The following is a 1,717-nucleotide window of genomic DNA, read 5'->3' as shown; positions in this document are numbered from 1 at the left end:
TTTATTCAACGAAAATGAAGGCCGACCCTGTGTTATTTATTAAAAACTTTGGAAATGTTTTTATGAGACCCGAGATGCAACCTTATAATTTAAGTCGGTATAATCTAATACTAGTAGTACTATAAGAAGGTTGGGTTACATTGTCAAAAAATTTGTACAGTCAACTGATTTTGTATTTGTATTGAATTCATTATTCATTTAATTATTAAATATTAAGCATCGTCCATCAATCCATCAGTGTTAAAAAGTGAAAGATTCCAGAGAGAAGTTTTTATTTTGTTATTCCACGATAGTGACAGTGTAATTTTTATAAAGAAGTAAAAAATAAGAATAACGTGCCGATTACATTAAAAATTAGATTCTTATTTTTTAAGTTGCTTAAACTTTTAGCTTGTGCACAAACTAGTTTTACCGGGAACGATGGCCACGTCACCCACCATGTGCAAATGCAATCCTACAGTGCGTTCAGTGGCTGCGAGACTTTTTGGAGAACCAATTGCCTGAATTATTGGACGATGTGGCATTACAAGTTCGGGCACGCATGTTTTATCTTCAAGATGTCCTCCACACAGTAGGTACTCGAGAAATAACGACACTTTTGAATGAAATGTTTCCTCAGCGATGGATTGGACGCTTTGGTCTTGTGCCATAGCCACCTCGGTCACCCGCTCTAACTCCAATTGACTTTTATCTTTGTAGTCAGTTGCAGTCATTGGTTTACAATCCTCCAATTGCTACGGTGGAAGAATTGCGAAACCGTATACTTGAAGCTGCTGGCACAATTAGGGGAATACCTACCTGGAATTTCGGAAAAATATTCGCCAAAATTGAGTGCGTCGGTGCCATGCCTATATCCGCGCTAATGGGGATCGATTTCAACATTTTTTCTAGAAAAGGTAAATTTTATTTCATTTTGAATTTATATAACATAATAATGTCTGATCATCATATAATCACATTTTTTTATTAATAATAGAATGTTTTGTTTTTTTGTTTGTTTTAATAAAAAATGTCTGAAAGTTTGTCGTGATCAGAGGTAGGTAGTTTTTTTATGGATATCAACACAACGAAAAATTTAAAGTTGCATAATAAATCTCTGTTACACGAATTAATCAAAGATTGGTTTAGTAAAATTATTTACTTGTAATATTTTTTTATTCACCGTGAAAGCTAATACAATATAGAAAGCACTGAAACTCTATAATCATTTTCACTCTTTTTTTTTTCAAAATATGTACTGAAATTTGAAATTTTTTCAACAAACATTTTAAAAAGTTACAGTATCAAAATTATTTCTTATTTTAAGTAGGAAGACTATTAGAGCATTTAAAAGTGTCTTTAATGCTTGAGTGATTTTAATGCTTTTTATCAAATGTACTTATTTTCTCATGGTGACAAAAAAAATTATCTACGTGAAAATTATTTTACAAAATCAATTTCTGAGTGATCTGTGTAGGGTGAGATTTGTTATGTAATTTTAAATTTAGCGGCGGCAGAATACCTAAAACAAATATTGAGTAGGTAGGTATATAGTTGTAGAGCGTACAACTAGATGGCGCTTGCATCTTTTACCGGCTACAGGTAATTTAACTCACTGTATTACCGATAATTCCTAGAAAAGGAAAGCAATAGAAGTTGGAGAAAGTGTCAACAGTTAGCGCTGTTAATGACCACGAAATCTGTTCAAGTTTCCTATCTATAGTATCATTTATCTAGG

Source organism: Anoplophora glabripennis, unplaced genomic scaffold, assembly GCF_000390285.2.
Source record: "Anoplophora glabripennis isolate ALB-LARVAE unplaced genomic scaffold, Agla_2.0 scaffold3300, whole genome shotgun sequence".
Taxonomy (NCBI): Eukaryota; Metazoa; Arthropoda; class Insecta; order Coleoptera; family Cerambycidae; genus Anoplophora; species Anoplophora glabripennis.
This window is presented reverse-complemented; position numbering follows the sequence as displayed.